Source organism: Bos javanicus, chromosome 13 (genome assembly GCF_032452875.1).
Source record: "Bos javanicus breed banteng chromosome 13, ARS-OSU_banteng_1.0, whole genome shotgun sequence".
Taxonomy (NCBI): Eukaryota; Metazoa; Chordata; class Mammalia; order Artiodactyla; family Bovidae; genus Bos; species Bos javanicus.
In genome coordinates this window covers 23,337,739-23,362,468 of record NC_083880.1, presented here as the reverse complement: position 1 = coordinate 23,362,468, position 24,730 = coordinate 23,337,739, and the positions used below count along the sequence as shown (strand labels likewise).

General features: G+C 36.6%; 1 long non-coding RNA gene and 1 pseudogene across 1 annotated transcript in view; both read left to right on the top strand.

Moving 5' to 3' along the window:
- Positions 1-24,730, top strand: part of LOC133259038 (uncharacterized) — a 157,792-nt gene that overhangs the window by 37,902 nt on the left and 95,160 nt on the right. Inside the window, exon 2 of the long non-coding RNA XR_009740242.1 lies at positions 15,597-15,694. This is a non-coding gene — a long non-coding RNA (uncharacterized LOC133259038). The remainder of the gene's footprint in view (positions 1-15,596; positions 15,695-24,730) is intronic.
- LOC133258834 (large ribosomal subunit protein eL31-like) lies at positions 17,230-17,773 on the top strand (annotated as a pseudogene).

Sequence of the window (24,730 nt, the reverse complement as noted above, 5' to 3'; positions counted from 1 at the left end):
TTTCTTTTTTGTCCTATCTGTTCTTTGCTTTCCCTTTTCTCTTATTCTACTTTATTTAAAATTATCTGGGTATTTGTGTATAATATTTGTGTTTAACCGGTATTATTTCTTCCTTAAATGTTTGGATAAAATTCTATTTATCTGCTTTGTTCGAGTGTTATTTATATTGTATTATTTTAGATGTTACTTTACAGTTCATAGTATCCATTTTTAACTTAAAAGAGTCTACTGTTAAATGATATTATGTTACTTCATGTTTAGTATAAAGAACTTTACAGCTTTCTGTTTCCATTTCTCCCCTCAGACTTTTGTGCTTTTGTTATTATACATTTTACTTTGCAGGTGTTATATCAGCTCCACAATACATTGTTATTATTTTTGCTTTCAACAATTCATTTTCTTTTAAGGATATTTAAATAATATAAAAAAGAGTCTGTTTTATTTACGCACACAGTTTCCCTTTCTGGTGCTGTTTTCTCCTTTGTGTAGTTTCCCATCTAATATCATCTTTCCTTCTGCCTGGAAACTTCTTTTTATTATTTCTTATAGTACAGATCTGCTAGTTATTAAATCTTTCCTTCTTAAAAACTCCTTCTTTTGCCTTCAATTTTGAAAGATGTATTTGTTGTCTATAAAATTCAAGTTTGGTAATTTGAAGGGGTGGTCATTAAATGTTTTACTCAACTGCTTCTGACACATTGTTTCCTATGAGAGATTGTTATCATCCTTATTATTTGCTTTCCTCTGCATAACATGCCTTCTTCTCTGGCTGCTTTTAGTAATTGGTCTTTGTAAACAGTCTTGGGAAATTTGTTTATGATAAACCTTGGTAACTCTCAATATTTTTCTTGTGTTTGGAGTTCATTGGATTTCTTTGTTTTGTGGTTTATTTGATCAGATTTGGGAAATTTAGGGCCATTTTTCCCTTAACTATTTTTCCCCTGCTGTAGACTCCAATTACACATGTATTTGGCCACCTGAAATTTTACCGTATCTCACTGATGTTCTGTTCATTATTTTTTTAGTCTTTCTTTGTTTCTTTTTGGATAATTTCAATCGCTAAAAAGTCAAGTTCACCCACCTGCAATGTCTAATATGCCATTAATACCATTCCAGTGAAATTTTCATCTCAGACATTGTAGTTTTCAATCTCTTGAAGTGTGGTTTGAGTCTTTAAAATATCTTCCATGTCTCCACTTAACATATTCAATCATCTTCTAACTTCTGAATATATACAGTATAGGAACTCTAACAGTTGCTTGCTCAGTGATTCTATCCTTTGTGTCATATATGGGTCTTTTCAGTTGATTGATTTTTCTCTTCATTATGAGTCATATTCTCCTACTTCCTTGTATTCCCAGTAATTTTTTGCTGGATGCCAAACATTGTGAATTTCATCTTGTTGTATGTGGGATATTTTTGTATCTCTATAAATATTCTTGATTTTTTTTCTGGGACAAGGGTAAGTTGCTTGAAAACAGCTTAATCCTTTTGGGCTATACTTTTAAGGTTTGCTAGGCAGGACCAGAGCAGTGTTTAGTCTACAGCTAATTTTGGCCCACAAGTTATGAGGATTCCCTCTCTGGATTGTGGGAACCAGAACTATTCCTGGTTCTGTGTGAGTTCTGGGAGTTTTCCCCTCTAATACTTTAAGAATGGTTCTTGTCTTGGCATTTGATCGTTTTCTCCGCGCATGTACTGATCAGTACTCAAGCTGTATACTCAAGGGATCACTCTGTAGATTTCCAGGGTCTTCTCTCTGAAACTATTTCCTCTCCATTAGTCTGCCCTGAGAATCTAGCTGCCTTGGACTCCCCACATTCCTAGCTTTGCCTCCTCATTTTAGAGCTATTATTCAGCTCCATCTGAGTTCTTGTTTCCTGAATGGGAGCCTGGAAACTCTCAACAGGCAGTAATGGAATAATTGTAAGACTCACTTCATGTGTTTTCCTGCCTCTCTGGCCTCATTATTCTTTTTTGTTGCTGTTGAAGCCCAATATCTTGAAGACTATTATTTCATATATTTTGTCTGGTTCTGAGTTTTTTTTTTTTTTTCAGTCCAAAGGTGTGGTATAATAAGAACAATATTTGGTCTTTTCCCCTGGTTCTTGGCACAGAGCATCTAAAATCTTTGGCATTTCCTGAGAGACAGGAGTGTCTTTTGTTATTTATAACAGGCTCCTTTCATCACATCTGAGTTTATGCTCCTGAAGTGACAATGGGTGGGGCCTGTAGATAGCTTCGGAAGGGGGCTGATCACCAGAAAGACCAACTAATTGGTCTTTATTAAAGATCAAATTATAACTGAGCTGCATAAGTCCACGTATATGAGGATTTTTTTCAATAAGTATATTGCAAAAAATGTTGGCCGTTTACAACCATTTGAAAAAAAACACCTCACAAATGAACCTTGAAGCCTAGAAATATATATAAAAATGTTAGATATGTCATGAATTCATAAAATATATGTAGATACTAGTTTATCCTTACACAGACATAAGGGGAGTGATATTTAATATAAAATTAATCATGTATTAGTATGCTTACTGAGTTGTAGCCTTTATAATAAACCAGTAAATGTAAGTAAAGTGTTTCCCTGAGTTTTGTGAGCCATTCTAGCAAATTATGGAGCCTGAGGAGGGGTCATCGGAGCCCATGGTTTATATCTTGTTTGTTGTTGTTCAGTCAATCAGTCATGTCCAACTCTTTGCTACCCAGTGGACTGCAGCATGCCAGGCTTCCCTGTCCTTCACTATCTCCAGAGCTTGCTCAAACTCATGTCCATTGAGTTGGTGATGCCATCCAACCATCTTATCCTCTGTTGCCCCCTTCTCCTCCTGCCTTTAGTCTTTCCCAGCATCAGGGTCTTTTCTAATGAGTCAGCTCTTCGCATCGGGTTTCCAAAGTACTGGAGCTTCAGCTTCAGCTTCAGCATGGTCCCTCCAATGAATAGTCAGGGTTGATTTCCTTTAGGATTGACAGGTTTGATCTCCTTGCTGTCCAAGGGACTCTCAAAGAGTCTTCTCCAGCACCACAGTTCAAAAAAGGGCTTAGTCCTACAGACTGCCCCGACTCCAGATTCAATCACAAATACTTCTGACCAACAAGCTTATGGAAGAAAACAAAGGGGAACTAAAGAGCCTCTTGATGACAGTGAAAGAGGAGAATGAAAAAGCTGGTTTAAAACTCAACATTCAGAAAACTAAGATCATACTCCCTCAAAAGCATCAATTCTTTGGCGTTCATCCTTCTTTATGGTCCAACTCTCACATCCATACAATACTACTGGAAAAAAACATAGCTTTGACCAGATGGACCTTTGTTGGCAAAGTAATGTCTCTGCTTTGTAATACATTGTCTAGGTTTGTCATAGCTTTTCTTCCCAGGAGCAAGTGTCTTTTAATTTCATGGCTGCAGTCACCATCTGCAGTGATTTTGGAGCCCAAGAAAATAAAGTCTGTCACTGTTTCCAGTGTTTCCCCATCTGTTTGCCATGAAGTGATGGGACTGGAGCCATGATCTTAGTTTTCTGAATGTTGAGTTTTAAACCAGCTTTTTCATTCTCCTCTTTCACTGTCATCAAGAGGCTCTTTAGTTCCTCTTTGCTTTCTTCCATAAGCTTGTTGGTCAGAAGCATTTGTGATTGAATCTGGAGTTGGGGCAGTCTGTAGGACTAAGCCCTTAGATGTGTGGAGCTTGCTGCTAACTGCAAGTAGTTAGTCTCTGAATTGAATTTTGTAGGACTCAGTTGGTGTCAGGAAGAGCGTCCAGAGAGGGTAAATCTGGTCCCTGTGAATTGGCAGGGACCAATTACTTGACTGGTAGTAAAATTTCCTTTTTTATAAGTGTAAATAAGTAAAATATTAAATTAACAACCCCACTGAATGTTAAAAGAATGTGCCTGTATTATAGAAGCAGAAATAGAATTTTTGGACAGATTTAAGTATAAGTTAGGTAAATAAACAAATGAAAAGATAGTATGGTATCTGAGTAAACTTACTAAATCTGCCACCCTCCTAAGTAAAAAGAAAATAGAAACTTAGCATGCAAAGTAGAGATGAAAAATCTGTTCTTGAAGAATCAGTTCAGTTCAGTCACTCAGTCATGTCCGACTCTTTGCGACCCCATGAATCTCAGCACGCCAGGCCTCCCTGTCCATCACCGACTCCTGGAGTTCACTCAGACTCATGTCCATCGAGTCAGTGATGCCATCCAGCCATCTCTACATGTAATTAAAAAAAAATAGTAGCCAATTTGAAAATATTTTTGACAACATATGAAATTAGTTTTAATATCTTTTATTTAGCCCAGTATATCCAAAATATTATTATTTCAACATATAATCAATATTAAGATTACTAAGGAGCTATTTATATTTTATCCCTAGTAAGACTGAATCTGGCATGCATTTTACACTTACAGCATATCTCAATTAAGATTAGTTGTAAAAAAAAAGAGATTAGTCATATTTCAGCTTTTCAATGGTCACTTGTAGACAGTGGTCCCTTATGTTGGACAGTCAGGCTATAGAAGTACTTAATGAGTCTATGAAATTTTTTAAAAAATCGGAAAAATAAAAAATAAGGTGAAGCACAAAGATGAAAAGAGAGTTTACTGTCAGTATCCTACCCATGTCCCTGCAGTCTTGCCCTCAGTACAGCTCTTCTTTATAAACCTGTGATTCCGGAGACTACCTGTGACACTCTGCCACAGGTCATTTTTCTGTCAAAGCAGTCTGCCCAGTCCACATTCAGGGCAAGTGAAAAGTTGTTGTTTAGTCACTAAGTCATGTCCAATTCTTTGCAACCCCATGGACTATAGCCCACCAGGTTCATTCTGTCTATGGGATTTCCTAGGCAAGAATACTGCAGTAGGTTGCTTTTTTCTTCTCCAGGGGATCTTCCCAACCCAGGGATTGAAACCTGCATCTCCTGCAGTGGCAGGTGGGTTCTTCACCACTGAGCCCACCAGGGAAGCGCAAGTGAGAAGTATCAGAATCTTATTGCTCCCAAGAACAGCCTAGAACCAGTGACAGACAAGAAATTGTTGGATAACGACCCCAGCTTCTTTTCCTCCTGGTTGGGATAATGCTGAGCCTTGTTCTGCAGTGTCTCAAAGGACACCTTCTAGTAGGTTTTAACTCCAGCTGCTTACAGTAGTTACTTGCTTGCTAACATTATTGGATTCTTTCCCTTTCATGTCTTACTTCCCCACCCCTTTATTAGTGTTTCCTGAAATTACCTCTCAAATAAATTGTTTGCACTCATATTCCTGGGTCTGCTTCTGGGGAATGCAAACTATGACACATAGTTTAGGAACAAATTGGGAGCCAAAACAATGCCCCTAAAAGCCATTAAAAAAATTAGAAACAGCAGATAACAAAACAGACACAACATAAAACCAATTACTAATATAGGGGAAAGGCTTGACAATCACAGGGTCTGCAGATTTAAAAAAAAAATGAAAGCAACTTAAGTAGAAAAAAAGATATTTGAAAAGACAAAAGGCTAATTAGAGTAAAGGTAATTGAGGCCTTAGAATTGGAGAAACTAACACAAATGTAACAGAAATTGTACTTAAATTGTACAGAAAATGCCAATAGAAGAGAATTTTCCTGATTAGAGGAAGGAATTACTCTAGTTAGAATATCTTGCTCTAGAAGAAAATGTTATAGGAAGAGCTAAACAGATATATTCTAATGATTTTTCATTTCACTGATGAAGATAAATTTTTTACATGTCCAGACAGGTACTAATTATTTGCCAGGAGAAAAAATCAGGATAGCTTCAGACTTCTCCAAGAATTATTCATTGTCTGAAAAGTGCTGAGAAAAGGAAGGTGAGATTCAAGAATGATTTTCTCAATCTAGGTGACTTTCAAATATGAAGGCAAGAAACAGGCAAGTAGACAATCTGTCATAAATAAGCCAAGACCTACATGACGTTTTTGAAAAGACAAGAAAAATCAAAGCCAAATAACCAAAAAGTAAAGAGAGAAGCACAATAAAAAGACTGGTGATAAAACTCTATAGAATTAAGAAAGCAATTATGGAAAATATGGTCACAGAATGTTAGTGTTATAAATCATAACAAGGTAAAAGAAATGGTAATACAACAATTGAAATCAGGAATGGAGGGGAAGGAAGGGACATGGGAAGAGATTTACTTGTGATCATTTCTTTGATATTCTTCTATAACTGAGACTTAACAGATACAGTGTGAAGTCACTAAATCAAGAAATAGAGTTAATGATACTAAAAAAGTTATAATGATTGCAAAAGATTAAGAAAACCCCAAAAGTAGATAATAAACCTTCAAAATTATCCAAATAAACACACACACATCTATAAAACCAAATACAGAAAAAAATATTACATTTAGCAGTTGGTAGTACATAATAGAAAACTTGGAAAATAAAAATAGTAAACTTGTGGTCCAGTGGTTAAGACTCCGTCTTCCAATGCAGGTGGTGTGGGTTTGATCCCTCATCAGAATACTAAGATCTCACATGCCTTGCAGTCAAAAAACCAAACCATAAAGCAGAAACAGTATTGTAACAAATTCAATAAAGACTTTAATAAATGGTCCACATAGTAGAAAACTTGAAATAATACATATTAAATATATTTCTTATTAAGTTCACCCATTACACAATGTCCTAGATAGATGAAACAAAAAAACTCACAAAATCAAACCATGCATTTAGAAGAATGGAATATATAGTTCAATTGCCAAAAAAGAGCAGATTCTTTGAAGAAGACATAACAAAAAGGCAAATAAAAACCAGATAAACCACTTGCTAGTATAGTAGTAAAAATAAAAGAAAAAGGAAAAAAAGGACAAATACATCTATAAAAAGTTAAAAATGAAAAAGAGGAAGTAACTATTGATATAGAGGAAATTAAAAATTCTGAAAAAAAATCATTTGAAAATATAAGTGAAAAATACTGAACAACAGCCAATATCAACAAACCTAAACAGACATATAGCAATTGAAAAATTTATACAAGAACTTCCTCTTTAAAATCTCCAGGCCATAAAACCATGAAAACATGGTTTCACTGTTAATTTTTTCAATTTTTTTTAAAAGAAAGAAGTAAATTGAATAGAATTTACTGATTTCAAAAAAAGAAATCCTTCAAGTTACACTTGCAAAGAAAGTCTGACACTAGCATCAAAACCTGACAAGACAGAACCAACTCACTTATCAATATTTAAGTAAAAATTTTGATAAAACAATGGCAATTGTAGTCCAGCAGTACTTAAGAATATATGCCATTACCAAATCAATTCCTCCCTGAGCTGCAAGGGTAGGTCAGTATTAGGAAAACTATAAATACATTATGTGTTATCAGTAACCTGAAGGGGAAAATATTTATAGTGATTTAGTATATGCAGAAAAAAATATTTGACAAACTTCAACATCCAATGTAATTATGAAAATAGAGAATAAATTAAGACTAGATGATTTGGACTTGCAAATGTGAATAATTATATATAGAATAGATAAATAATAAAGCTCTACTGTACAGTATAGGAAACTATATTCAATATCCTAAGCATTTCCTCTAAAGTCAGGAACAAGACAAGGGTGCCCACTTTCACCATTACTATTCAACATAGTTTTGGAAGTTTTGGCCACAGCAATCAGAGCAGAAAAAGAATTAAAAGGAATCCAAATTGGAAAAGAAGAAGTAAAACTCTCACTATTTGCAGATGACATGATCCTCTACATAGAAAACCCTAAAGACTCCACCAGAAAATTACTATAACTAATCAATGACTATAGTAAAGTCGCAGGATATAAAATCAACACACAGAAATCCCTTGCATTCCTATACACTAATAATGAGAAAACAGAAAGAGAAATTAAGGAAACAATTCCATTCACCATTGCAACGGAAAGAATAAAATACTTAGGAATATATCTACCTAAAGAAACTAAAGACCTATATATAGAAAACAATAAAACACTGGTGAAAGAAATCAAAGAGGACACTAATAGATGGAGAAATATACCATGTTCATGGATTGGAAGAATCAATATAGTGAAAATGAGTATACTACCCAAAGCAATTTATAGATTCAATGCAATCCCTATCAAGCTACCAACAGTATTCTTCACAGAGCTAGAACAAATAATTTCACAATTTGTATGGAAATACAAAAACCCTCGAATAGCCAAAGCAATCTTGAGAAAGAAGAACGGAACTGGAGGAATCAACCTGCCTGACTTCAGGCTATATTACAAAGCCACAGTCATCAAGACAGTATGGTACTGGCACAAAGACAGAAATATAGATCAATGGAACAAAATAGAAAGCCCAGAGATAAATCCACGCACATATAGACACCTTATCTTTGACAAAGGAGGCAAGAATATACAATGGATTAAAGACAATCTCTTTAACAAGTGGTGCTGGGAAATCTGGTCAACCACTTGTAAAAGAATGAAACTAGAACAATTTCTAACACCATACACAAAAATAAACTCAAAATGGATTAAAGATCTAAACGTAAGACCAGAAACTATAAAACTCCTAGAGGAGAACATAAGCAAAACACTCTCTGACATACATCACAGCAGGATCCTCTATGACCCACCTCCCAGAATATTGGAAATAAAAGCAAAAATAAACAAATGGGACCTAATTAACCTTAAAAGCTTCTGCACATCAAAGGAAACTATTAGCAAGGTGAAAAGACAGCCTTCAGAATGGGAGAAAATAATAGCAAATGAAGCAACTGACAAACAACTAATCTCAAAAATATACAAGCGACTCCTACAGCTCAACTCCAGAAAAATAAATGACCCAATCAAAAAATGGGCCAAAGAACTAAATAGACATTTCTCCAAAGAAGACATACAGATGGCTAACAAACACATGAAAAGATGCTCAACATCACTCATTATCAGAGAAATGCAAATCAAGACCACTATGAGGTACCATTTCACACCAGTCAGAATGGCTGCGATCCAAAAGTCTACAAGTAATAAATGCTGGAGAGGGTGTGGAGAAAAGGGAACCCTCTTACACTGTTGGTGGGAATGCAAACTAGTACAGCCACTATGGAGAACAGTGTGGAGATTCCTTAAAAAACTGGAAATAGAACTGCCTTATGATCCAGCAATCCCACTGCTGGGCATACACACTGAGGAAACCAGAAGGGAAAGAGACACGTGTACCCCAATGTTCATCGCAGCACTGTTTATAATAGCCAGGACATGGAAGCAACCTAGATGTCCATCAGCAGATGAATGGATAAGAGAGCTGTGGTACATATACACAATGGAGTATTACTCAGCCATTAAAAAGAATACATTTGAATCAGTTCTAATGAGGTAGATGAAACTGGAGCCTATTATACAGAGTGAAGTAAGCCAGAAGGAAAAACACCAAAACAGTATACTAACGCATATATATGGAATTTAGAAAGATGGTAACAATAACCCGGTGTATGAGACAGCAAAAGAGACACTGATGTATAGAACAGTCTTATGGACTCTGTGGGAGAGAGAGAGGGTGGGAAGATTTGGGAGAATGGCATTGAAACATGTAAAATATCATGTAAGAAACGAGATGCCAGTCCAGGTTCGATGCACGATACTGGATGCTTGGGGCTAGTGCACTGGGACGACCCAGAGGATGGTGGCGAGGAGGAGGAGGAGGGTTCAGGATGGGGAACACATGTATACCTGTGGCGGATTCATTTGATATTTGGCAAAACTAATACAATTATGTAAAGTTTAAAAATAAAATAAAATTGGAAGAATAAAAAAATAAATAAATAAATAAAAATCATGTAAAAAAAAAAAAAAAAAAGAATACATTTGAATCAGTTCTAATGAGGTAGATGAAACTGGAGCCTATTATACAGAGTGAAGTAAGCCAGAAGGAAAAACACCAAAACAGTATACTAACGCATATATATGGAATTTAGAAAGATGGTAACAATAACCCGGTGTATGAGACAGCAAAAGAGACACTGATGTATAGAACAGTCTTATGGACTCTGTGGGAGAGAGAGAGGGTGGGAAGATTTGGGAGAATGGCATTGAAACATGTAAAATATCATGTAAGAAACGAGATGCCAGTCCAGGTTCGATGCACGATACTGGATGCTTGGGGCTAGTGCACTGGGACGACCCAGAGGGATGGTATGGCGAGGGAGGAGGGAGGAGGGTTCAGGATGGGGAACACATGTATACCCGTGGCGGATTCATTTTGATATTTGGCAAAACTAATACAATTATGTAAAGTTTAAAAATAAAATTAAAAAAAAAAGCTCTACTGTACAGTATAGGAAACTATATTCAATATCCTATGATAAACCTATGGAAAAGAATATGTAAAAGAAAAAAGAAAAAAAAAAAGAAAAAATATATGTATACCTGAATCACAACAGAAATGAACACAGCATTGCAAATCAATCATACTTAAGTAAAATACATTTTAAAAAAGAATAGTTAACAACAGCAGAATACATATTTTTCTCAAGTGGATATGGAACATTCACCAGGATAAACCATATGTTATGGCTCAGACAGTAAAGCGTCTGCCTACAATGCGGGAGACCCAGGTTCAATCCCTAGGTCAGGAAGATCTCCTGCAGAAGGAAATGGCAACCCACTCCAGTATTCTTGCCTGGAAAGTCCTGTGGATGAAGGAACCTAGTCCGCTACAGTCCATGGGGTAGCAAAGAGTCAGACACGACTGAGCGACTTCACTTAGGCCATAAAAGAAGTCTTCATAAATTTTAAAAGATTGAAATCATACAAAGTATCTTTTCTGATAATGAAATGAAACTAGAAATCAATAACAAAAGGAAAACAGGAAAATTCACAAATATGTGGAAATTAAACAAGACTCTCTTGAGAAACCAATGGATGAAAGAAGATATCACAAGGAAAGTTAGAAAATACTTTGAGCCAAAAGAAAACAAAGCTCCACATACCAAAATTTATGGGATGAATTGAAAGCAGTGCTAAGAGAGAAATGGATATCTGTAAATGCAGGCATTAAAATGGACTCTATCATGTCAAGGAAGTTTCCTTCTATTCCTAGTTTATTGAGTATTTTTCATAAAGAGTGTTGGATTTTACCAAATGTTTTTTCTGCATCCGTTGAGATGATCATGTGAGGTTTTTTCCTTTCATTCTATTAATGTGGTATATTAATTACATTGGTTGATTTTTCATATGTTCAAACATCCTTGCATTCCAGGGATAAATCCCACCTGCTCATGGTGTTTAATCCTTCTAAAATGCAGCTGAATTCACTTTGCTAGAATTCTCTTGTGGGTTTTTGCAATATCTCGTCAGGATATTGGTGTGCATTGTCCTTAAAATGTCTTTGTCTTACTCTGTTTATCAGGGTAATGCTGGTCTAATGGGTGAGTTAGAAAGTCTTCTCTCCAGTTTTTTTTTTTTTTTCTTGGAAGCATTTGAAAAGGATAGGTGTTAATTTTTTAAATGTTTGGTAGAATTTACCAGTGAAATCATTTGGTCCAAGGCATTTTTCTGTTGAGTGTTTTTTTGACTAGCAGTTCAATCTCCTTATTAGTTACAGATCTATTCAGATTTTCTGTTTATTTATGATTCAGTTTTGGTAGATGTGTGTTTCTAGGAATTTTTCCATTTCATCTAGGTTACCCAATGAGTTAGTGTATAACTGTTCATAGTATTTTCTTATAATTCTTTTTATTGCTATGTAATTGGTAGTCATGTTCCCTCTTTCACTTATATTTTCAGTAATTTGAGTCTTCTCTCTTCTTTCCTTAGTCTAGCTAAAGTTGTCAAGTTTGTTGATCTTTTCAAAGAATCAGCTTTGGTTTCATTGATTTTTGCTATTGTTTTTCTATGCTGTATTTTATTTATCTCTGCCCTAATCTTTATCATTTCTTTTTATCTGCTAGTTTTGAGTTTAGCTTACCCTTCCTTTTCTAGTTCCTTAAGGTATAAAGTTAGGTTACAGATTTGAAATCTTTCTTCTTTTTTTTAATGTATGCTTTACAGCTATAAATTTCTCTCAGCATTGCTTTCACTGAATCCCATAAGCTTTTGTATATGAAGTTTTGTTTTCATTTAGTTCAAAGTATTTTCTTTTCTTTTCTTTTATTTTTAAACTTTACATAATTGTATTAGTTTTGCCAAATATCAAAATGAATCCGCCACAGGTATACATGTGTTCCCCATCCTGAACCCTCCTCCCTCCTCCCTCGCCATACCATCCCTCTGGGTCGTCCCAGTGCACTAGCCCCAAGCATCCAGTATCGTGCATCGAACCTGGACTGGCATCTCGTTTCTTACATGATATTTTACATGTTTCAATGCCATTCTCCCAAATCTTCCCACCCTCTCTCTCTCCCACAGAGTCCATAAGACTGTTCTATACATCAGTGTCTCTTTTGCTGTCTCATACACCGGGTTATTGTTACCATCTTTCTAAATTCCATATATATGCGTTAGTATACTGTTTTGGTGTTTTTCCTTCTGGCTTACTTCACTCTGTATAATAGGCTCCAGTTTCATCTACCTCATTAGAACTGATTCAAATGTATTCTTTTTAATGGCTGAGTAATACTCCATTGTGTATATGTACCACAGCTCTCTTATCCATTCATCTGCTGATGGACATCTAGGTTGCTTCCATGTCCTGGCTATTATAAACAGTGCTGCGATGAACATTGGGGTACACGTGTCTCTTTCCCTTCTGGTTTCCTCAGTGTGTATGCCCAGCAGTGGGATTGCTGGATCATAAGGCAGTTCTATTTCCAGTTTTTTAAGGAATCTCCACACTGTTCTCCATAGTGGCTGTACTAGTTTGCATTCCCACCAACAGTGTAAGAGGGTTCCCTTTTCTCCACACCCTCTCCAGCATTTATTACTTGTAGACTTTTGGATCGCAGCCATTCTGACTGGTGTGAAATGGTACCTCATAGTGGTCTTGATTTGCATTTCTCTGATAATGAGTGATGTTGAGCATCTTTTCATGTGTTTGTTAGCCATCTGTATGTCTTCTTTGGAGAAATGTCTATTTAGTTCTTTGGCCCATTTTTTGATTGGGTCATTTATTTTTCTGGAGTTGAGCTGTAGGAGTCGCTTGTATATTTTTGAGATTAGTTGTTTGTCAGTTGCTTCATTTGCTATTATTTTCTCCCATTCTGAAGGCTGTCTTTTCACCTTGCTAATAGTTTCCTTTGATGTGCAGAAGCTTTTAAGGTTAATTAGGTCCCATTTGTTTATTTTTGCTTTTATTTCCAATATTCTAGTTCAAAGTATTTTCTAATTTCTCTTGTGATTTCTTCTTTGACTCATTGGTTGCTCAAGAGTGTATTGTTTAATTTCCACATCTTTTTGAATTTTCTTTTTTTTGTTGTTATTGATTTCTAGTTTCATTTCATTATTATCAGAAAAGATATTTTGTATGCTTTCAGTCTTTTTGAATTTACTAAGACTTATTATGGCCTAATATATGATCTGTCCTGGAGTGTTCCATGTCCACTTGAGGAAATGTGTATTCTGCTGCTTTGGGGTAGTGTCCTGTGTGCTTTATATGTGTGGAGTGTTCTGTATAGCTAAGTTATCTATCTGTCCATCCAGTCTCTCCATCCACCCATCCACCCCCCCGCCATCTTTCTATCTATCTTAGTATGGGACATTTATACATATTAAGTAGCCTGGAAAATTGCACCCCTAGATGTTTTCATGGCTGGTTTCTCCTTATCACTCAGATCTATGCTCAGATATAACCTCAGAGAAATTTTCTCTGACCACAGTGTCTAAATTTGCACCCCACCTCACCACATCCCCAGTCACTCTCTATCTTATTTCCTTGTTTGTTTTCTTCACAGCATTTATCACAATCTGAAATTACATGATTGTTTTGATTCTTTACTTGATTGTTTTTTGTCTCTCTCAGTAGAATATAAGCTCAATAAAAGAAGAAACTATTTTGTTCACAGCAAGAGCTTAATAAATATTTGATGAATCTGTATTTGTTAATGTTTGTTAAATGTCACCTCTTCAAACTAGCACACTATTTTTACTTAAATAAATTTGTTTAGATGATTGTTCATGCTGGGAGATTTGAGACAGTTCTCATATCCTGTGTAGTTTTTCTGTACTTCTTCCTCTGCTGAAGTTGCTATTTTAAAATTTCATCAAAACTGTTTGCTCTTGGTTGTGTTAGGAGTAGAAAGTTGGTGATCTAGATCAGTTTTCACTCTATCCTTTACAACTTTATATGTTTCAATCAAATCCTTGCTAACTTCTTCCCATATTTTAATTTTAGATTTTAGAATAGCTTCTATTCTTTTCTGTATGTATACACTAGCTATGTTTTAGTATAATATGTATTTCCTAGGATGGTTACTCATTAAACTAAGTAAAATTATTTAAGGAGATCTTAGAATCTCAGTATTTTTTGTTATTCATGTAAATTATATATATGTAATTAAGTTACATGCAATTAATTTTTACTACTGGCAGTTTGACTAATTAACATGGATACCCTCTCATCAAAATTATGTGTTTTATGCCATATTTTAATAACCTATAAAGACAAAATTATTTGCTGTTTTTACTTTTGTATCTTACTTTTAGTTTAGTTCAGTTCTGTTTCTCAGTCGTGTCTGACTCTTTGTGACCCCATGGACTGCAGCACACCAGGACTCCCTGTCCATCACCAACTCCCAGAGTTTACTCAGACTCATGTCCATTGAGTTGGTGATGCCATCCAACCATCTCATCCTCTGTTGTCCACTTCTATTCCTGCCTTCAATCTCTCCCAGCATCAGGGTCTTTTCCAATGACTCAGTTCTTTTCATCAGGTGGCCAAAGTAATGGAGTTTCAGCTTCAACATCAGTCCTTCCAATGAATATTCAGGACTGATTTCCTTTAGGATGGACTGGTTGGATCTCCTTGCAGTCCAAGAGTCTCTCAAGAGTCTTCTCCAACACCACAAGTCAAAAGCATCAATTCTTTGGTGCTCAGTTTTCCTTATAGTCCAACTCTTACATCCATACATGACTACTGGAAAAACCATAGCCTTGACTAGATGGACCTTTGTTGGCAAAGTAATGTCTCTGCTTTTTAATATGCTGTCTAGGTTGGTCATAACTTTTCTTCCAAGGAGTAAGCATCCTTTAATTTCATGGCTGCAGTCACCATCTGCAGTGATTTTGGAGCCCCCCAAAGTAAAGTCTGTCACTGTTTCCACTGTTTCCCTATCTATTTGCCATGAAGTAATAGGACCAGATGCCATGATCTTAGTTTTCTGAATTTGAGTTTTAAGCCAACTTTTTAACTCTCTTCTTTAATGTTCCTTTTTTTCCTGTGTATCAGTGTGTCTATTCATTCAGTCTACCAGAATTGCTCATTTATGTGATTTCAATCTCAGATACAACCAAGCATTGCACTTGATCTAATACCTGGCACTTCTTTTCTGCCTCAGTGCCTGTCTCTGACAACTTTACTTGTAAGCAGTATTTTAGAATCTATTTTAAAATTAGATTAGTAATTAAGAAGCAAGAAAATGAAATTGTTTAATATAATCTGGGGTCAAACCACTACCTTGTTCTTATTTTCTCCTTAGGCACACTGCTTTTGTTGGTAATGGAAAACTAATGGCTGTAAGGGCCAAATATGACTCCTAGGTTCGGAGAGAATAGAAAGAAAAGTCTTCACTTAAAGGTAAGATTGTGCTTCACCCAGTTTTCATGCATCTTTAGAGCCTACCTTTCTTGAAGCTTAGCTTCTTATTCTAGGAAGCCTTCTCTTTTGTCTGGATTCCTTTAAGGAATTGTCATTCGTATCACAGTCTAGTAGCGCATTCTGGTACATTCTGATTTTGTAATTGTTTCATGTTGAAGTACTGTTTCCCTCTTACCCTAAATGATGTGAGCTTCTTGAAGGTAGGACCGTGCTTTAATAAAAAACAAATAAGCAGGCAACTATTTCAGTAGTACCTTTGTTGTTGTTCAGTTGGTCAGCCATGTTGATTCTTTGCAACAGAGGAGCCTGGCAGGCCACAGTCCATGGGATTTCCCAGGCGAGAATACTGGAGTGGGTTGCCTTTTTCTTCTCTAGGGGAGCTTTCCCATCCGGGGATTGAACCTGAGGCTCCTGCTGCATCTCCTGCCTTGCAGGCAGATTCTTTATCGCTGAGCCCCTGGGGAAGCCCCATTAGTACCATAACTGTAGATTATATGTCCCATAGGATTAGACTTTAAAATGATGTGTTAATGATCTAGTTTGTGAGAGGGAGTCTAGTCATTTAGATATAATTTTAATGTTCTGAGTTTTAGGTTAGTAAATAGAAAAGGACCATTCTTCATGAGACATCATCATTTCTTCAGCGTACTGTTCCCCCCCTCACCCATTGTCACTCACCCCCGTCATAATACTTGCAGCTATTTTTATAGAGAAGTTAAAATGTGCTCAACACTCCACATGTTACTTAAAGCCAACAAAAACCCTAAAAAATACATAGTACAATTGTTACTATTAATACTCATAAATATTATCAAGGTCTCGGTGCACAGAATTGTATTAAAATGATGTTTAGCTTGTTCATGATCCATATTTATTTATTTATTTAATTATTGATTTTCAATAAAGTCATAAACACCTATGATCCCACCACCTGAAACAAAATCTAGGACTATAACCTACATCTAATACTTGCTCATCAACCTTCTCCCCTGCTTCTCCCCATTGTGTTGTTCATTTGCTAAGTTGTATCTGACTCCTGTGATTCCATGAACTATGTCCTTCACTTAGGGCATAGAAAAGTAAGTACTGGTCCCCACATTTTACGGAGGAATCTGAGACTGCTGAAGGTTAAGAGGTTTGTTTTTTTCTTTTAGATTACCTAGCTAGTCAATGGACTATCTGCTGCTAAGTCACTTCAGTCGTGTCCAACTCTGTGCAACCCCATAGACGGCAGGCCACCAGGCTCCCCTGTCCCTGGGATTCTCCAGGCAAGAACACTGGAGTGGGTTGCCATTTCCCTCTCCAATGCATGAAAGTGAAAAAATAAAGTGAAGTCGCTCAGTCGTGTCCGACTCCTAGCGACCCCATGGACTGCAGCCCACCAGGCCCCTCTGTCCACGGGATTTTCCAGGCAAGAGTACCGGAGTAGGTTGCCATTGCCTTAGGTGTGTCTAATTCTGACACCTCCCCCTAACCTGCTCATGTGGACTCCCAATCGTTTGTCTGCAAGATAGCTGAGAAGTGGTGCTCAATGAAATAAAGTAGATACTGGCACTTACATCTTGGAATAAGAATAATGACTTAGGAGTTTACTGGTTTGGGCTTTCCAATCCAAACCAGTACCCTGGTGCTATAGGATGATGGCTCCTGCTAAAAAGGGCAGTGAGAAGAAGGGCCAGCCCGCCATCAACAAGGTGGTGACCAGAGAATACGCTATCAGCATTCACAGTGCATCCATGAAGTAGGTTTCAAGAAGCCTGTCCCTTGGGCACTCAGAGAAATACAGAAATTTGCCAGGAAGGAGATGGGAAGCCCAGATGTACGCATCTACACCAGGCTCAACAAAGACGTCTGGGTCAAAGATACAAGGGACGTCCTGTACCAGATCTGTGTGCAGTTGTCCAGAAAATGTAATAAAGATGAAGGCTAACCAAACAAGCTCTACATGTTGGTTACTCACATGCCTGTCGCCACTTTCAAAAATCTACAGACAGACAGTGTGGTTGAGACCTAATTGCTGATTGTCCAATAAAGTTATTGAACTGCCAAGAAAAAAGAGTGTACTAGTTTGAGGGACTTCCCTGGTAGTCCGGAGGTTAAGAATCTGCCTTGCAATGCAGGGGATATGGATTCAATCCCTGGTGAGCCTGTGAGCTCTGGAGCCTGTGCATCACAACTAGAGAGCCCTAGTGCCACAACTAAGACCCAATAGCCAAAAAAGTAAATATTAAAAAAAAAGAGTGTACAGGTTCATCTCCAGCATTGAGCTTGGTTTTGGGTAATTTGTCTTCTTAACCCAGCCCTCTGTAGGTTATTTCATCTCTCAGCTGTCCCATGACTGAGCATATTCCAGTTGGTTCAGGTTTCAAAAACCAAACCAAAAGAAGATATAATTAAGGGCAACACTATGTAAATTGCTTAAGCGTGAAAGAGAATTTTTTTTTCCCCTAAATGACCACCTTGTTGCAAAATGGTTTTTAAAATGGTTAATTTCAGCAAAAAGGCTTTATGAGAATCCCAGGGACGGGGGAGCCTGGTGGGCTGCCTTCTATGGGGTCGCACAGAGTCGAACATGACTGAAGCGACTTAGCAGCAGCAGCAGCAGCAAGAAGAACTCTCTTGGTCTTCAACTGATGCAGGCTGATGTGAAGTCTGATGTTCTCTAGAAGAGTATATATAGATTTATACTCGGTTGTTTTATTCTGCTAGTATATTGCACTACAGATGAGAACACACACGCATACACACACACATTCCTCCTGAAATTCTGTACAATATAGAAATGCAAAGTTTAAGACAGAGGCTAATTAGTGCGACTTTAAGAAACCTTACAGGACAATGTGTGCCCGGATACCCAGAATATCAATAGAACTGAAAGTACATCTGTTGGATATCACAGGGGTTTGTCTTCAGATAATTATTTCCTTTTTGGCTTTAATGGAAAAGAATGTCAAATATGATACTGGGACACTTGTAGAATGACATTCTGTAACAACAGACTTAAACAGGATAGAAAGAGTGAATAACTGGGCATCAAGTGTGATGAATGAGGAAGCTGTTATTATAACAAAGGGAGGAAAAGGTCTCTGTTCATAATGCCAAGTGTGTGCAGCACAAAGATCAGGATATTAGGTAAGATTTATGTAAACAATTTATTGAACTATATTTGCAGCTTTATAAGAGAAATGATGTTACCAAAATAAAGCATGTCAACAACTTATCTGAGGTGCTTTACCTAATTCCCAATTGTATCGGTGGGGTTTTTTGTTTGTTTGTTTGCACTAACTTAATTATGCAGTACTTAGAAAAAATGTAAACTGTTCAATATGTTCTACATGTGTTGTTGTTCACCACACCCAGACTAGGGATTAACCACATGATATATTTAGTATCTATTTGGCTGATACAAAACTTGCATTGATACATGATGCTGTTTCCTTTTTATCAGTGATAGAAATCCATCTTTTCCCCTTGGATTCCAGTTAGCTAAATTGACTGCCTATGAGGTCAAAATGCCAAGTATTTTCTAACTTCTTCATAGTATTTTTTGCCCCTAAATAAAAGAATGCATGAAAATTTCCTCTGCTTTGTTCCAGTGTGAGTCTCAGTTTGTTTCCAATGGAAAGACTCTCTTTGAGCAGAATATTTCTGATAGAGCACTGATCAGATTATCAGTTGACTCAGCACCTCCTGTATCACCAAGCACAGATTTATTTCTGCCCTCAGACTTGAAACCAGCTTCCCTGGTGGCTCACTGGTTAAAGCGTCTGCCTGGAATGTGGGAGACGCGGGTTCGATCCCTGGGTCAGGAAGATCCCCTGGAGAAGGAAATGGCACCCCACTCCAGTACTCTTGCCTGGAGAATCCCATGGAGGGAGGAGCCTGGTAGGCTACAGTCCATGGGGTCACAAAGAGTTGGATACGACTGAGCGACTTCACATTCAGTTTTCAGACTTAAACAGAGCTCAGGGTCTATTCTGTGCCTTTTTTCAAGCACCATTTCCCCTCTGAACTACACAACACATTCTCCGCTCTTCCCAGGCTGGTGCTTAACTAGTACCATTCTAGATGCTTACAAGAGAAGTTACTTCATTTCTTACAATGGAGATCTTAGGGACTAATTGTCTCTCTGAACCTGCATTCAGAAAGACTTGGATTTGGATAGGAGAGGGGAGGTAAATAGTAAATAAATACATACACAAGTAATGTTATAATTGTGAAAAGAATTGTGAGAGACTGCGACAGGTAGACTCTTGGCCAACCTTGTGGTGAGGTAGGGTAGCTTTTCATTAAAGCAATTTCCCTAGTCAAACTGTTCTAATTTTTAATTTTAATGGCAATTTTCTAATTATACAAGTAGTATTTTTAAAGTGTTTTTTTCATTAAAAAACTGAAAAAGTTAGAAAATATAAAGAAGAAAAAAAAATATCACCTTAATCCAATACAGAGAGGAAAAAAATCCTCCAGTGTGTTTTCTGCATATCTATATAACATTGAATTTGTCTGCAGTCAGTTTTGTCACTGTCTTTTTTCATGGTTTCCTTTTTTGCTTTTATTTTTCAATAGCTTTCCTCTTCTGCTACCTCTCAGATCATTGTTAAGAATATTTAGGTCTTTCCCAAATTCTTCTGTGATTTCATTTTCTCTTGCTTTTAACTCTAATTCAGGCAGTTTAATTTTTCTCTGAGTAGCTAGTTGTTCCAACCCTATTTGTTGATCATTTTTCTCACTAACTTGAAATGCTTTCTTTATAATATTCATGTATATATGTGCGTCTGTTCCTGAATACTTCTTTTTTCGGCTAGCAATTCTTCTGGCATCACCTGTTTTTACTAGAATAGCGTTAGACTACATTTTGAGAACCGATCACTCATGTGCAGCCCACGCTGCTCATAGTTAATGTGTTATGCTTCACATTCTTGAACAAGGAGTGTCTACATAAATTATTTGGAATTACTCTGCATGGGAGATCTTTTTCTTCCTGTTTATTTCCTTATGTAGTTATCTATATCAGTGAGACTTACGTGTGTTTATTTGATATTTTGGGTTATAATCCAATACTAATTTATTTATTTTATTGCTCAAATTATTCCAGCCTTGACCCTTGGGAGATCTTTCAGTTGGCTCCTGTGTCTTTTTGACACACCCCTATCAATTTGGTCTCTGTAGTTTGTATGTGTGTAGCACTTTGTTATTTTCTGGCTCTGTAAGATGCTCCAGGTTCATCTTGCATGTCCCCTAACTCAGCCTTAGAATGGGCCATTGGTCCAAGTATCTCTAACTCTTCAGTTGGAGAATAATACTGGGAGCAGAGATTGATCTGGGAACCCACTGTCATTCTTTGACTTTTGATCTTTCTGTAGCCTTATGTTTAGATATATATTCTGTAAATGTCATATACCTAATTTTTTAAAAATTTAGTTTTATGATCTTGGTCTTTCAATTACAGAGTCTAGACTATTTATTGGAGAAGGCAATGGCACCCCACTCCAGTGCTCTTGCCTGGAAGATCCTATGGACGGAGGAGCCTGGTAGGCTGCAGTCCATGGGGTTGCTAAGAGTCGGACACGACTGAGCGAGTTCACTTTCGCTTTTCACTTTCATGCATTGGAGAAGGAAATGGCAACCCACTCCAGTGTTCTTGCCTGGAGAATCCCAGGGACAGAGGAGCCTAGTGGGCTGCCCTCTATGGGGTCGCACAGAGTCGGACACGACTGAAACGTCTTAGCAGCAGCAGTAGCAGACTATTTATATTTCCTGTGTTTGTTCATTTTAGGGCTCATTTTGTAGTACTACTAATTTGTCTTATTTCTGTTTTTTGTTTGTTTTTAACGGTTTTATTCTTTTTTCCTCCTTTACTGTCTTCTTTTGTATTGATTAATTTTGCTCATGTTCCTTCTGTCTCATTCTATTTTTCTCTCTGCTTGTTTGAAAATTATATACTCTGTGTATACTTTTAGTGGTTACCTCAGGTATTTTACTTGCATTTAACTCAGCAAAATCTGATGTTAATCAACGTCTTTACCTCATTCCCAAACAATACAAGCACCTTTCAGTTCAGTTCAGTCACTCAGTCGTGTCTGACTCTTTGCAACCCCATGAATTGCAGCATGCCAGGCCTCCCTGTCCATCACCAACTCCTAGAATTCACTGAAACTCACGTCCATCAAGTCAGTGTTGCCATCCAGCCATCTCATCCTCTGTCGTCCCCTTCTCCTCCTGCCCACAATCCCTCCCAGCATCAGAGTCTTTTCCAAAGAGTCAACTCTTCACATGAGGTGGCCGAAGTACTGGAGTTTCAGCTTTAGCATCATTTCTTCCAAAGAAATCCCAGGGCTGATCTCCTTTAGAATGGACTGGTTGGATCTCCTTAAGCACCTTTAATATGCTTCAAATGTGATTACAACCTCTCATATCATAATCTGTTGTTAACTCATATTTAAGTTCTAGTATATTTTCCTCCCAACAAAGTAAGCATTATATTTGGTTGTACACATTCAATGTTTGCTTAGTTTTGTCCATATAATCGTCTCTCTACAAACTTTAGAACCAGTTTGTTGATATCTGCAAAATAATTTGCTAGAAATTTTATTAGGATTGCACTGAAACTGTATATCTGATTAGGAAGAACTGATATTTTGACAATATTAAGTCTTCCTATTCATGAAAATTGATTTTATCTCCATTTATCTAGAACTTATTTAATTTCTTACATGAGAGTTTTGTTAGTGTTCCTTATATGGGCTTAAAGCATATTTTGTTAGATTTATACTTCAGTATTTCATTTTTGGGTCATGAATGTAAATAGTATTATGTTTTTAATGTCAAGTTTCAGTTGTTCCTTTCTAGTATATAGAAAACAATTGACGTTGTATATTAACTTTATATCCTGCAACCTTACTAAAATTGCTAACTAGTTCCCCTCTCACCCACACCCACCCCCACTTTGGCATCTTTCAAAATTTTGTCTTGCCTTTGACTTTTCTGCAGTTTGAATACATGCCATGGTGTAGACTTTGGTATGTGTCTTTCTTGGTGTTATCAGAGCTGCCCAGATCTGTGGTTTGGTGTCTATCATCAGTTTTGGAAACTCTTAGTCATTATTGCTTCAAATATTTCTTCTGTTCTGTTCTCTCTTTCTTCTTATTATTCTCATTATGTATAGGTTACACCTTTTGTAATTGTTCCACAGTTCTTAGATATTCTGCCCTGTTTTCTTTTTTAATTTGTTTTACATATTGTATTTCAGTTTGGGAAGTGTCTACTAACATTTCTTCAAGATCACTGATTCTTTCCTCAGTTATGTCTAGTCTGTTGACAAGTCCATCATAAGCATACTTCATTTCTGTCATGGTGTTTTTTATTTGTAAGCATTTCCTTTTGACTTGATCTTTGAGTCTCCGCCTCTCTGCTTACATTAAACCATATGTTCCTGCATCATGTCCACTTTTTGTCTATTATAGTTCTTAGCATATTAATCATAGTTTTAAATTCCCAGCCTTGTCATTCCAACATCTCTGCTATATCTGAGTTTCATTCTGATGCATGCTTTGCCTCTCTCTCTCTCTCTCTTTTTTTTTTTTTTTGAAAGCCAAACAGGATGTACTGGATAAAAGGAACTGAGGTAAATAGGCCTTTGGTGTGAGATTTTATGTTCAATCAGGCCATGGGTTAGGCTGTGTTTACTATTTGTTAGGTGTCAAAGGAAAAAATTGCCCCCTGGTGTTCTTGTTTTTATCTCTGCTGCAGTCCTTCAGTTTCCCTAGAGACTTCTTCTTGAATAAGATCTAAGCCACACAGTTCTTTCCATTGCATCCCCCTGTTATTGTACAGGAGACCTATTGATGATGGGAGTAAGGTATTGCAGAAGAGGAAGCATGCTATAGTCCTATGATCAGGTCTCAGTCTTTTTAAAATTTTTTTGAGAAGAAATATTATCTTTATTTGAAAATTAAATGTTACATGTTATAACCCCTAAATATAAAAATTTCTACATAAAATGATTGAGATTTATAAACAATTTGATAATTAACAATATCTAACTAAAATAAAATTAGAAAAATGTACTTAGGAATAAATACAACAGAAAGTAATGGGATCTATGTGAAGAAAACTGTACTTTTTTTTTGAAAGATATAAAACTTTATGAAATAAAATAATATCTAAGTTAATGTAAAGAGAGTTATAGTCTGGAGGTAACTCAAATTCATAAAGATATCACTTTTTCCTAAATTATTTATGAATGTAATAATATTCCAATCATGCATTGAGTGATATATAATGTTTTTGTAACTAATAAATTCAAATTTGTATGAAAGAAAAAAAAATGACTGAAAATTACCATGAAAAAATTACAAAAAAAGAATTATCAAAAAAATTGAAAAAGAATAATGAGGAGTTCCTTTCTTTCTCTAATATTAAAGCATATTTAAGGGAATGTTAAAATCATATGCTTTGTAGGCTTCAGTCTTTTAATGAGCCTGTGACCCTGGCCTGTGATCTTTACATGTGCTTCTCAGTTGTTTTGTGTGCTTTCTTTTGTGGAGATAGGAAGGCTAGAATTCAATGTCATTTGTTATTTCTCTTCACCCATATTAGTTAGACCCTAAAACCCCCAGTAGTTAAGCTCTGGTGAAATACTTCCTGTTGAGGGCAGGGCTTGTTAGAAGAAGAACAGAATTATCTGGGCTTATTTCAAAATGGCTGCTTTTTGCCAGAAATAGGAGGAGATTTACCTGAGAGAATCTGGTAAGACTTCTGGAGGTAGACTCACAAAAGAGTTGTGTGCCCCTAATACTGAATCTCTTGGAATTTTTAAAGATATTTATTTATTTGTATTATTTTTGGCTGTGTCGGCTTTTAGTTGCAGCACTCAGGATCATCAGTGTGACTCACGAGCTTCTCTCTGGTTGTGGCAAGTGGGCTTAGATGCCCCTTGGCATGTGGAACCTTAGTGCTCTGACCAGGGATCAAACCCATGTCCCCTGCATTAGAAGATAGGTTCTCAACTACTGG